Raw genomic sequence first — 13646 nt, 5'->3', positions numbered from 1 at the left:
GTCCGGGGAGCACAGACAGTCCCATACAGGATAAATCCAAGGAGAAACACGCCAAGACACATATTAATCAAACTATCAAAAATTAAATACAAAGAACAAATATTAAAAGCAGCAAGGGAAAAATAACAACACATAAGGGAATCCCCATAAAGTTAACAGCTGATCTTTCAGCAGAAACTCTGCAAGCCAGAAGGGAGTGGCAGGACATATTTAAAGTGATGAAGGAGAAAAACCTAAAACCAAGATTACTCTACCCAGCACTGATCTCATTCAGATTTGAGAAATTAAAACCTTTACAGACAAGCAAAAGCTGAGAGAGTTCAGCACCACCAAACCAGCTTTATAACAAATGCTAAAGGAACTTCTCTAGGGAAGAAACACAAGAAAAGGAAAACACCTACAATAACAAACCCAAAACATTTAAGAAAATGGGAATAGGAACATACATATTGATAATTACCTTAAATGTAAATGGATTAAATGCTCCCACCAAAAGACACAAACTGGCTGAATGGATACAAAAACAAGACCCGTATATATGCTGTCTACAAGAGACCCACTTCACACCTAGGAACACATAGAGACTGAAAGTGAGGGGATGGAAAAAAATATTCCATGCAAATGGAAATCAAAAGAAAGCTGCAGTAGCAATTCTCGTTTCAGACAAAATAGACTTTAAAATAAAGACTATTACAAGAAACAAAGAAGGACACTATATAACGATCAAGGGATTGATCCAAGAAGAAGGTATAACAATTGTAAATATTTATGCACCCAACATAGGAGCACCTCAAAACATAAGACAAATACTAACAGCCAGAAAAGGGGAAATTGACAGTAACAATCACAGTAGGGGACTTTAACACCCCACTTTCACCAATGGACAGATCATCCAAAATGAAAATAAATAAGGAAACACAAGCTTTAAATGATACATTAGGGCTTCCCTGGTGGCGCAGTGGTTAGGAATCTGCCTGTCAATGCAGGGGACACGGGTTCGAGGCCTGGTCTGGGAAGATCCCACATGCCGCGGAGCAACTAAGCCCATGAGCCACAACTACTGAGCCTGCGTGTCTGGAGCCTGTGCTCTGCAATGGGAGAGGCTGCGACAGTGAGAGGCCCGCGCACCGCGATGAAGAGTGGCCCCCGCTCACCGCAACTGGAGAAAGCCCTCGCACAGAAACGAAGACCCAACACAGCCAAAAATAAAAATAAATAAATAAATTTTTAAAAAAATATATACATTCGGGCATCCCTGGTGGCGCAGTGGTTGAGAATCTGCCTGCTAATGCGGGGAACACGGGTTCGAGCCCTGGTCTGGGAAGATCCCACATGCCGTGGAGCAACTAGGCCCGTGAGCCACAACTGCTGAGCCTGCGCGTCAGGAGCCTGTGCTCCGCAACAAGAGAGGCCACGATAGTGAGAGGCCCGCGCACCGCGATGAAGAGTGGCCCCCGCTTGCCGCAACTAGAGAAAGCCCTAGCACAGAAACGAAGACCCAACATAGCAATCAATCAATAAATCTTAAAAAAAAAAAAAAATATATATATATACATTAAACAAGATGGATTTAATTGATATTTCTAGGACATTCCACCCAAAAACAACAGAATACACATTTTTCTCAAGTGCTCATGGAACATTCTCCAGGATAGATCATATCTTGGGTCACAAATCAAGCCTTGGTAAATTTAAGAAAATTGAAATCATATCAAGTATCTTTTCTGACCACAACCTTATGAGACTAGATATCAATTACAGGAAAAGATCTGTAAAAAATACAAACACATGGAGGCTACACAATACACTACTTAATAATGAAGTGATCACTGAAGAAATCAAACGGGAAATCAAAAAATACCTAGAAACAAATGACAATGGAGACACGATGACCCAAAACCTATGGGATGCAGCAAAAGCAGTTCTAAGAGGGAAGTTTATAGCAATACAAGCCTACATCAAGAAACAGGAAACATCTTGAATAAACAACCTAATCTTGCACCTAAAGCAATTAGAGACAGAAGAACAAAAAAACCCCAAAGCTAGCAGAAGGAAAGAAATCATAAAGATCAGATCAAAAATAAATGAAGGAAACAATAGCAAAGATCAATAAAACTAAAAGCTGGTTCTTTGAGAAGATAAACAAAATTGATAAACCATTAGCCAGACTCATCAAGAGAAAAAGGGAGAAGACTCAAATCAATAGAATTAGAAATGAAAAAGGAGAAGTAACCACTGACACTGCAGAAATACAAATGATCATGAGAGATTACTACAAGCAACTATATGCCAATAAAATGAACAACCTGGAAGAAATGGACAAATTCTTAGAAATGCACAACCTGCCAAGACTGAACCAGGAAGAAATAGAAAATATGAACAGACCAATCACAAGTAATGAAATTGAAACTGTGATTAAAAATATTCCAACAAATAAAAGCCCAGGACCAGATGGCTTCACAGGCGAATTCTATCAAACATTTAGAGAAGAGCTAACACCCATCCTTCTCAAACTCTTTCAAAATATTGCAGAGGGAGGAACACTCCCCAACTCATTCTACGAGGCCACCATCACCCTGATACCAAAACCAGATAAAGATGTCACAAAGAAAGAAAACTACAGGCCAATATCACTGATGAACACAGATGCAAAAATCCTCAACAAAATACTAGCAAACAGAATCCAACAGCACATTAAAAGGATCATACACAATAATCAAGTGGGGTTTATTCCAGGAATGCAAGGATTCTTCAATATATGCAAATCAATCAACGTGATACACCATATTAACAAATTGAAGGAGAAAAACCATATGATCATCTCAATAGATGCAAAGAAAGCTTTCGACAAAATTCAGCACCCATTTATGATAAAAGCCCTGCAGAAAGTAGCCATAGAGGGAACTTTCCTCAACATAATAAAGGCCATATATGACAAACCCACAGCCAACATTGTCCTCAATGGTGAAAAACTGAAACCATTTCCACTAAGATCAGGAACAAGACAAGGTTGCCCACTCTCACCACTATTATTCAACATAGTTTTGGAAGTGTTAGCCACAGCAATCAGAGAAGAAAAAGAAATAAAAGGACTCCAAATCGGAAACAAAGAAGTAAAGCTGTCACTGTTTGCAGATGACATGATACTATACATACAGAATCCTAAAAATGCTACCAGAAAACTACCAGAGCTAATCAATGAATTTGGTAAAGTAGCAGGATACAAAATTAATGCACAGAAATCTCTGGCATTCCTATACAATAATGACGAAAAATCTGAAAGTGAAATTAACACTCCCATTTACCATTGTAACAAAAAGAATAAAATATCTAGGAATAAACCTACCTAAGGAGACAAAAGACCTGTATGCAGAAAATCATAAGACACTGATGAAAGAAATTAAAGATGATACAAATAGATAGAGAGATATACCATGTTCTTGGATTGGAAGAATCAACATTGTGAAAATGACTCTACTACCCAAAGCAATCTACAGATTCAATGCAATCCCTATCAAACTACCAATGGCATTTTTCACAGAACTAGAACAAAAAATTTCATAATTTGTATGGAAACACAGAAGACCCTGAATAGCCAAAGCAATCTTGAGAACGAAAAATGGAGCTGGAGGAATCAGGCTCCGTGACTTCAGACTATATTACAAAGCTACAGTAATCAAGACAGTTTGGTACTGGCACAAAAACAGAAACATAGATCAATGGAACAGTATAGAAAGCCCAGAGATAAACCCACGCACATATGGTCACCTTATCTTTGATAAAGGAGGCAAGCATATACAGTGGAGAAAAGACAGCCTCTTCAATAAGTGGTGCTGGGAAAACTGGACAGGTACATGTAAAAGTATGAAATTAGAACACTCCCTAACACCATACACAAAAATAAACTCAAAATGGATTAAAGACCTAAATGTAAGGCCAGACACTATCAAACTCTTAGAGAAAAACATAGGCGGAACACTCTATGACATAAATCCCAGCAAGATCCTTTTTGACCCACCTCCTAGAGAAATGGAAATAAAAACACAAATAAACAAATGGGACATAATGAAACTTCAAAGCTTTTGCACAGCAAAGGAAACCATAAACAAGACCAAAGGACAACCCTCAGAATGGGAGAAAATATTTGCAAATGAAGCAACGGACAAAGGATTAATCTCCAAGATTTACAAGCAGCTCATGCAGCTCAATAACAAAAAAACAAACAACCCAATCCAAAAATGGGCAGAAGACCTAAACAGACATTTCTCCAAAGAAGATATACAGATTGCCAACAAACACATGAAAGAATGCTCAACATCATTAATCATTAGAGAAATGCAAATCAAAACTACAATGAGATATCATCTCACACCGGTCAGAATGGCCATCATCAAAAAATCTAGAAACAATAAATGCTGGAGAGGGTGTGGAGAAAAGGGAACACTCTTGCACTGCTGGTGGGAATGTAAATTGATACAGCCACTATGGAGAACAGTATGGAGGTTCCTTAAAAAACTAAAAATAGAACTACCATATGACCCAGCAATCCCACTACTGGGCATATACCCTGAGAAAACCATAATTCAAAAAGAGTCATGTACCAAAATGTTCATAGCAGCTCTATTTACAATAGCCAGGACATGGAAGCAACCTAAGTGGCCATCATCGGATGAATGGATAAAGAAGATGTGGCACATATATACAATGGAATATTACTCAGCCATAAAAAGAAACAAAATGGAGGTATTTGTAGTGAGGTGAATGGAGTTAGAGTCTGTCATACAGAGTGAAGTAAGTCAGAAAGAGAAAAACAAATACAGTATGCTAACACATATATATGGAATCTAAGGGAAAAAAAAAAAGTCATGAAGAACCTAGTGGCAAGACGGGAATAAAGACACAGACCTATTAGAGAATGGACTTGAGAATACGGGGAGGGGGAAGGGTAAGATGTGACAGGGTGAGAGAGTGGCACGGACATATATACACTACCAAATGTAAAATAGATAGCTAGTGGGAAGCAGCCACATAGCACAGGGAGATCAGCTCGGTGCTTTGTGACCACCTAGAGGGGTGGGATAGGGAGGGTGGGAGGGAGGGAGACGCAAGAGGGAAGAGATATGGGAACATATGTATATGTATAACTGATCCACTTTGTTATAAAGCAGAAACTGACACACCATTGTAAAGCAATTATACTCCAATAAGGATGTTAAAAAAAAAAAAGTAAAGGATGAAAAAAAGTAGATCACGCAAACACTAATCAAAAGAAAGCTGAAAGTTGTACCTTTCGACCCCCTCTACCCATTTCGTTACAAACTTCCAGTTATAAAATAAATGAGTCATGGGATGTAATGTACAATGTGGTGTAGTGACTATGGTTAATACTGTACTGCATATTTGAAAGTTGCTAAGAAAATAAATCTTTTTTATTTTTTTATTTTTTAATTTTCTGGCTGTGCCGCATGGCATGTGGGATATGGGATCTTAGTTCCCTGACCAGGAATTGAACCCACGCTTCTTGCAGTGGAAGCGTAGAGTCTTAATCACTGGACCGCAAGGGAAGTCCCAAGAGAATAAATCTTAAAAGTTCTCATCAAAAGAGAAAGAATTGTAACTCGGTATGGTGATAGATGTTAACTAGACTTACTGTTGTGATCATTTCACAATACATACAAATATCAAATCATGTTGTACACCTGAAACTAATAAAATGTTATACATCAATTATATCTCAACTTAAAAAAAAAGCAGAAGGGGCTATATTGTTAAACAAAGTAGACTTCAGCAAGGATAGCCAGGGATACAAAGGAATATTATATAATCATTAAAGGGTGAATTCACGAAAAAAATGTAACAATACTAATAGTGAATTCACAGAACGGAGCTTCAAAATACAAGAAGACAGGACAGGACAAAGAAACAAATCCCTAATTGTAGTTGGAGACTTCAACTGTACTTCCCTCTGTAATTCATCAAACTAGTAGACAGAATATCAGGATATAGAAGAAGTGAACACCAATTGTATCTTACTGACATTTATATAGAACACTCCACTCAACACAGCAAAGCACAGGGAACGTTCATGAATATAGACCGTATCCTGAGGTACAAAACAAACCTTAACAAATTAAACAGAACTTAAGTCACACAAAGTATATTCTTTAACTGCAATGGAAATTAACCAAAAATCAGTAACAAGAAAGATAACAAAATCTCCAAACACTTGGAAATTAAACACTATTACTTCTAAATAATCCATGTTAAAGAGGAAGCTTTAAGTGGAAATTATTTTTAAAGGTTTAAACTGCAAGAAAATGAAAATTAAAATATAACATCAAATTTGTGGTTGAAGCTAAAGCAGTGCTTAGGGCAAAATTTACAACTCTAAATGTTTACATTAGGAAAGAAGAAAAGTCTGGGGACTTCCCTGGCGGTGCAGTGATTAAGAATTCACCTACCAATGCAGGAACACGGGTTCGAGCCCTGGTCCGGGAAGATCCCACATGCCACAGAGCAACTACTGACCCTGCACTCTAGAGCCCGCGTGCCACGACTACTGAAGCCTGCGCACCTAGAGTCCGTGCTCCGCAACAAGAGAAGCCACCACAATGAGAAGCCCGTGCAGGGCAACGAAGAGTAGCCCCTGCTCACCGCAACCAGAGAAAGTCCGAGCGCAGCGACGAAGACCCAACGCAGCTGAAAATAAATAAATAAATAAATTTATATTAAAAAAGAAGGTAGGTCTCAAATTAGTAATCTAAGCTTCCACCACAAGTAACGATAAAAAGAGCAAAACTAACCCAAAGCAAGCAGAAGGAAACAATAAAAACAAGGCAAAAACCAATGAAACAGAAAAGAGGAAAATCAATAAAACCAAATGCAGGTTCTTTTGAAAAGAGGAAGGAGGGAAGGAGGGAGAGAGGGGGAGGGAGAGAGAGAGAGAGAGAGAGGAGACACAAATTACCAGTGTCAGTACGAAAAGAGACGGATATCATTACAGATCCTACAAATATCAGAAGGGAACATTATTACTAATCTACACCTATAAATTCAACCATGAGACAAAATGGACAAATCTGTTAGAAACGCAATTTACCAAAATTGACACAAAGAGAAACTATATTCAACATCTTGTAATAACCTATAACGGAAAAAAATCTGAAAAAGAAGAGATATACATGTATAACTTAATCACTTTGCTGTACACCCAAAGCTAACACAACACTGTAAATCAACTATACTTCAATTAAAAAACTTACACAAAGAAATCGAAAATGTAATTGCTCCTAAACATTACAAAAATTGAATATAAAATTAGGAACCATTCCAGAAGAAAATCCAGGCCCAGGTAGCTTCTCTGTCAAACATTTAAGGAAAATTACCACAAATATTTACATGAACCCTCACACCTCAAAAGGCTGGTATGAGGATTAAATGAAAATCTGTGGAGTTTAGGGAATTCCCCGGTTGTCCAGTGGTTAGGACTCCGTGCTTTCACTGGCGAGGGCCTAGGATCAATCCCTGGTTGGGGAACTAATATCCCGCAAGCCTTGTGGTATGGCCAAAAAAAAAAAAAAATTGTGGCATTTAGACCAGTGCCTAGAACATACATACACAATAAGCATCATATAAACATTAGTTAAAAAAAAACTCTAGGGGACTTCCCTGGTGGTCCAGCGGTGAAGAATCCACCTTCCAATGCAGAGGACGCGGGTTCAATCCCTGGTCGGGGAACTAGAATCCCACATGCCGCGGGGCAACTAAACCCGCACACCACAACTACTGAGCTCACATGCCTCAACGAGAGAGCCTGTGTGCCGCAAACTACAGAGCCCACGCGCTATGGAACCTGCGGGCCACAACTAGAGAAGAGAAAACCAGCACACCGCAACTAGAGAGAAGCCTGCACACTGCAACAAAAGATCCCAAATGCCTCAACAAAGATCCTGCCTGCCGCAACTAAGACATGACACAGCCAAAAATAAATTAAATAAATAAATTTAAAAAAAAAAAAAAAAAAAGAAAACTCTAGGGAGTTCCCTGGTGGTCCAGTGGTTAGGATTCCAGACTTTCACTGCTGTGGCCCAGGTTCAATGCCTGGTTGGGGAACTGAGATCCCGCAAGCCAAGGGGTGTGGCCAAAAAATAAATTAAATAAAGTAAAATAAAATATACTCTAGTCAACAGACCCATACTCTGGGCTTCTCTGGTGACGCAGTGGTTAAGAATCCATCTGCCAATGCAGGAGACACGGGTTCGAGCCCTGGTCCGGGAAGATCCCACATGCCACGGAGCAACTGGACCTGTGCACCACAACTACTGAGCCTGCGCTCTAGAGCCTGCGAGCCACAACTACTGAGCTTGCATGGTACAACTACTGAAGCCTGCACGCCTAGAGCCAGTGCTCCGCAACAAGAGAAGCCACCGCAGTGAGAAGCCCGCGCACCGCAACGAGGAGTGGCCCCCACTTGCCGCCAACTAGAGAAGGCCCGAGCGCAACAACGAAGATCCAACGCAGCCAGAAATTAAAAAAAAAAAAAAAAAAAAAGACCCATACTCAAAGAAAAAGTCTAATAATCTAAAGATCAGCTGATAAATAAAACTTAAAAACTGAATAGCTGATGTACAATATTACATAAGTTATAATATTGTTATACAATACAGTGATTCACAATTTTTAAAGGTTACGCTCCATTATTAAATGGAATTTTGTATGTGTCTTAGGTTAAAATAAAAAGTTAAAGGTAAGCTTTGTATCTCTTTTCCCCTGCTTTAACTTTTTTAACTGTTTTGACCTCACTGGAGGATTTCAACCGTATATAATCAGTATAGCTCTTCTTCAAGGCAAACACTATTTCTGAGGTTCCACTGTTATTCTCACACTGCATTACAGTACTTAGTACAAAGCTGTCACTCATTCATTATGTTACTTAGTACAAAGCTGTCACTCATTCATTATGTTAATTAGTGGAAATTTAACTAAAAATAACATTGTTTTTTTGAATTTCACAAACTTACAGAATCTAGTTTTGTTTTAGATTTAAGGAAAGGAAAATAATTTGCCAAAACACTTTGTCAACTTGAGTTCTGAGGATTTTCAGCTTTCAGAAATTAGATTCCTGGACTTCCCTGGTTGCCCAGTGGTTAAGACTCCGTGCTTCCAATGCAGGGGGCACAGGTCCTAAATAATTACCAATATATTTTAAAAATCATTAGACCCAAAACTTATCTAATACAAAATATCAATTTAATTACCATTTCAGGATTTTTTTTGTGGGCCATGCAGCACAGGTTGCAGGGATATTAGTTCCCTGACCAGGGACGGAACCTGGGCCCCAGCAGTGAAAGTGCCAAGTCCTTATCACTGGACCTCCAGGGAATTCCCACATTTCAGGATTTGAACCTGTGTTTCCAAAGCTAACTACCGTAAACTTTGTATCTTGCATGATTAGGAATATTAATTTTAGGAATAACCAAAAAGTTAATAAACTATTCTGGTCAACAGTTACTGTTTTATACATATACAAACACTTATACACATAAAACAAACATATACACATTACCACATACTAATATTGTCCAATACCTAATTTAAAATTCTCTTCTGATTTAGAGGTTATTCCGAGATCATTTTGTGCCTCAACATTTTTACTGTCATTCATCCACTCACCAAACATTTGTTGAGTGCTATTCTATCAAGTACTGTGCTAAGCCAACAGAGACAAGAGACATTTAAGTAAGATGTGACCCTGGTGTTTCAAGGAGTTCACAATCTAATGGGGACAACTGACACAAAAACAACTATAAGATACATAAACAACTATAACATAAACCTTATAAAAGGATTATGAACCAGTGATTGCAAATCTAGTTCTCAGTAGTCTAACTACTATTTTTATTAGTGTAACACCATTATGTCACACACTGGTCAGCAACCTCATGTTCCCTTCTTGGCTCTTTCCGATCCCTCACTTTACCCCAGACCTTAACATTGGAACAACAAACTGATCTAGTCCCTCTTTTATCACTCAGCTCCAGGAGCCTTTTAAAACTGGATAATCTCTCCATCCTGAATAAGGGAAAATGTAAAACCATGGATTGGCTCATTCCTCATGTTACTTGGGGGGAGAAGGGAAAGACTGCTGCAGCTCAGAACAGCTACCCAAATTAGTGAAGCTGCCCAGAGGCACTAATCCTGAAAACTTTAGCTAGAAATAGCAAAACAGACCCTCATGTCCTAAGAAACCAACTTTAGAGTCTTGTAGCTCCAAAAGAACCAAGCTGTGAAGGGAGGCAACAGAGTCAACAGTGGATAGAACGATATTTTGTAGTACATAGGAAAACTTCTGTATTTGAAATGTATTATTTTATTTATCCTGAATACTTCTTTCTTATAAAATAAGTGATGTAAACAGATTTAGGTATGATTTAGGTATTGCGGACATGAAGATGTGACATAAGAGTACAAGCAAGCTAGAAGGCATTTCCAAGATAATATAGCCCAATTCTTAAAACCATTTCATTTACAGAATGCCAAGTTTACGTATTTTCACACTATAATCAAATCTCCAGTGACCAAACTAATCAAGATTGAAAATCTAATAAAATAAAGGACCACAAAACTAGTAGCATCATGTACAACTCACAAGAAAAGTACAGGCTTCAGAATTCAGAGACCATCAAGATTTTCTGGAAGGAGCTATAAATACTGAAATGTGTAGGCATTATAAAAGGATCTTTATCTTGTTTCTCAATAAAAGTAACATTAAAAAATTCTTTGGGTATACTTTTACCAAGAGTTTCTCTTAAGGCATATTTTTACAAAGTTGTAATGATGGACTCTGATCACTAGTGAATCCTTTTATCACTTAACAGCATATCTGCTACAGCCTTTAGAACCTTATTTTAATGGCTGCCTAATACCACACTGAGTAATCATTTTTAATTAATTCCCCAACCTTTTTATATTTGCCATATAAAATAATGCTGAAATTAGTATTCATGTGCATACTACTTTTCCTGTATTTTAAATTACTTCATTAGACTGCACTCTTTTCTATTTTTTTTTTTTCTAGTTTTATTTTTAAGTCAAAAGAGACTACACATCATTGGGACTTGATTCTGATTTCAAAGGAATGAGATCTTAAACTAAGTAGACTAGAGTTGGGGATTCTGGAACTCCTATCACTGAGAAGCCAGAGGCACAGGAAGAGAGGGAGAAGGAAAACAATTTGGACAGAACAATAACACTACCTTAAAAATGAGAAAACTTGAGAAACTGGGTGGCTTTAAAATGTAATACTGGGCTTCCCTGGTGGCGCAGTGGTTACGAATCCGCCTGCCAATGCAGCGGACACGGGTTCGAGCCCTGGTCCGGGAAGATCCCACATGCCGCGGAGCAACTAAGCCCATGCACCACAGCTACTGAACCTGCGCTCTAGAGCCCGCGAGCCACAACTACTGAGCCCAAGTGCCACAACTACTGAAGCCCATGCGCCTAGAGCCCGTGCTCCGCAACGAGAAGCCTCCGCAACGAGAAGCCACCGCAATGAGAAGCCCGCGCACCACAATTAAAGAGTAGCCCCTGCTCGCTGCAACTAGAGAAAGCCCGCACACAGCAACGAAGACCCAACAGCCAAAAATAAATTAAAAAGAAAAAAAAAGTAATACTAACATTGAGGTTTCAAAACAATCTTTTATCCTCTAATAAAAGGATATTACTAAGTCCTCCTATCCCAGAAGAGGAGGTTCTAAGGAAGCTGTAAAAACAAAATTTCCCGTGGAAATTTCTCCGTAGGTAAAGGAGTCAAAGGGGGGAAGGGGGGAAGGGGGGAGGTGGAGGAAACATATATATATATCAACCATTACTTTATTAAATAAATACACAACGGGGGTATAAACGAAACAAGATTGGACATGAACTGATCGTTGTTGAAGCTGGATTAGGAGGGAATTCATTAGTCTTTACCTTTGTCTGTTTGCAATGTTCGTAATAAAAAGTTAAAAAATAATGAATACGCAAGCATAATAGAAAAACTATGACCAGCTCTTAATTTCAATCTTACTACTTCAGAGAGTGGAAGTGGCTGTCTCTCCTATTACCTAATCATTAAACCGGACGCTCTTCGGTCCCGATCCTGGTAAAACTTTATACAGGTCGAGTTTCAAGTCCTCTCACCTCCAGCACCGCGCAAGAGGAGCGACGAGAACAGAAGAGGAAGGGGGCAAGGACAGGGCTACAGGCTCCTCACAAGATTGCTCATCAGACAGGCAAGGGTCTCCGAAAGGGGGTCAGAGGTCGCTTTTTGTTTCCGCTAAAGAAAAACTCAGTTTCTTCCGGGGCCCCCAGGTACCTTCCCAGGAGGCCGCCCCGCCCGGGGGGAGGCTGCCGGGCTCGGAGGCTCACAGACTCCCGCAGGCACCGGGGACACAACCTTACCGAAGTCTCCCTGGGCCAGAAGGGACTGGGTAAGGGAGTCTCCGAGAGCGCCGGCCCGGCCCTGTGCCCGTTGGGTGCCGAAGCCCAAGCCGCGGCGTTTCCGCCCCGGGGAAGTGACGCCTCGGAGCAGGGAGGACAACAAGAAAGTTTGGCGGCGTCAAGTATTCGGGACCAACGGTCTCCAACTTTACCGCGGCCCTGCCACGCCCCCGGGCCCGGCCTTGGGCGGCCTTCCGCGCCGCAGCCCTTCCGGCCCGACCTCCAGCCTGACCCTCACATCCAGGATCCTTCTCTTTCTCCTCAGCTGCCACCTCAGGGTCCTCTGAATCCCGGGCTAGGGACTACTAAATTCGGAGCGCAGTGTGAGGAGGAAAACAAAGATCCTTGACGCTGAAGAAGCCACACTCACCTGACCGAATCCGGACCTGAACACGGAAGAGACAGACTTGCAGATGAAACCTCAGCATCCAAAATGGCGGCTAACTAGTCCTCAGCACAATGAGCAGGGCGGAGGGATCCGCGGGGCCGAGCTAGCCACGCCCTCTTTCCAGGGATTGGCTGCGCGCCCTCCGCTCGGGACTCACGCCCCGAGGGCGTCCGGGCTCCCCCGCCCAGCTCCCTTCGGAGCCAGCGCGGCCGGGGACTACTTCCAGCGGCGGAGGCATGGACGGTAGCGGAATACACGTCACGTATCCAGAGTCACCTGCTGGGGCGCTGCTTGGATTTAGCTGGTGTTGACCCGGGCGCAGGGAGGCTGGCGGAGGAGGCTTGTTTTCCGAATCCGCGCGCAGTGCCATGTTAGCGTTGTTCCAGTCTCTGGAAAAATCGGCTTCAGCACCGCCTCCCAAACACCCTGAGTTACTTTCTGAGATTTGCTCTTGTCCCTCGCTCGACTCCACTCGCCATGGAGGCTTTCCTCCTGCGTTTCGGTTTCTTTCATCAAATGACCTGCTGAGCAGGATTCCACCCTTCTCTGGCAACACACCGCTCTTTATCCGACTCTAAGCACTCCTCCCTTAGGCCACCCACCCTCTCTCCTAACCACTCTGAATACTCCTGCCCCGCTTTGAAACCAAGTGTGATTGCTCTTGCAATCAGAATATCTACAGTATTACTTATTTAAGATATTTCCTCAGCACCACATTGTCTGGGAATTTACTTTATCTCTGGATTCCGAGGAAACTTTTTCATTTAGTTATCTTTGT

At 40.9% G+C, this 13646-nt stretch overlaps 1 protein-coding gene across 6 annotated transcripts in view; it reads right to left on the bottom strand.

Annotated features, from left to right (window-relative positions):
• Positions 1 to 12995, bottom strand: part of IST1 (IST1 factor associated with ESCRT-III) — a 37097-nt gene extending 24102 nt beyond the window's left edge. The window contains exons 1-2 of one of the 6 annotated variants that reach the window (XM_057534179.1): positions 12851 to 12939; positions 6655 to 6699 (exon numbers count right to left, since the gene is read on the bottom strand). The gene's annotated coding sequence lies outside the window, so the exon portion shown is untranslated. Of the gene's footprint in view, positions 1 to 6461; positions 6700 to 12850 lie in introns of those variants that run through there. The other 5 variants (XM_007198220.3, XM_007198214.3, XM_007198215.3 and 2 more) reach the window with 5 other exon arrangements.
• Positions 12996 to 13646: the final 651 nt, after the last annotated feature.

The sequence above is a fragment of the Balaenoptera acutorostrata genome, chromosome 19 (genome assembly GCF_949987535.1).
Source record: "Balaenoptera acutorostrata chromosome 19, mBalAcu1.1, whole genome shotgun sequence".
NCBI lineage: Eukaryota > Metazoa > Chordata > Mammalia > Artiodactyla > Balaenopteridae > Balaenoptera > Balaenoptera acutorostrata.
Note: the sequence above shows the minus strand (reverse complement) of the source record. Positions and strands in the feature narration are given on the sequence as shown.